A 560-nucleotide genomic window follows, 5' to 3' on the forward strand; every position below is an offset into this window, starting at 1 on the left:
TGGAGGGGCAGATTTTTCCCCAGACAGAAGTTCTGGCAGATGCCATCGTTCCTTTGTTGAGCCCTCCCACCTGCTCACATAGGTGGGCACAAAGTCAGTCTCCATCAACCAGGCTGATGATTCCCTGAGACCCTACCTCTTTCAAACTGCAGCCCACCCAAACCACTTCCATACAAATCAACCTGTCTCAGCATGAGATGTAGACTTTCCTAAAACCTCTCAAAGGTTCGCAGACAGTCTATGGCCATACTACCCTGAACAAGCCCAATCCCATCTGATCTCAGAAGCTAAGCAGGGTCAGGCCTGGTTTGTACTTGGTTGGGAGACCACTTAGGAAAACCAGGTGCTATAGGCATAAAAAATAAAAAAATAAGGGATTGTAAACTGAAGAGGTCCTTGCAATCTGTTAAGTCAACCAAGGGTTGCCTTGCCTAAAAAAAGAAGAAGGAGGAGGAGGAGGAGGAGGAGGAGGAGGAGGAGGAGGAGGAGGAGGAGGAGAAGAAGAAGAGGAAGAGGAAGAGGAGGAGGAGGAGGAAGAGGAAGAGGAAGAAGAAGAAGAA

The 560-nt window shown here is 48.6% G+C and overlaps 1 pseudogene; it reads left to right on the forward strand.

Annotated features, from left to right (window-relative positions):
* The first annotated feature begins 236 nt into the window (after positions 1-236).
* Positions 237-355, forward strand: LOC118602221 (annotated as a pseudogene).
* Positions 356-560: the final 205 nt, after the last annotated feature.

This window comes from Rousettus aegyptiacus, unplaced genomic scaffold, assembly GCF_014176215.1.
Source record: "Rousettus aegyptiacus isolate mRouAeg1 unplaced genomic scaffold, mRouAeg1.p scaffold_m13_p_4, whole genome shotgun sequence".
Lineage (NCBI taxonomy): Eukaryota > Metazoa > Chordata > Mammalia > Chiroptera > Pteropodidae > Rousettus > Rousettus aegyptiacus.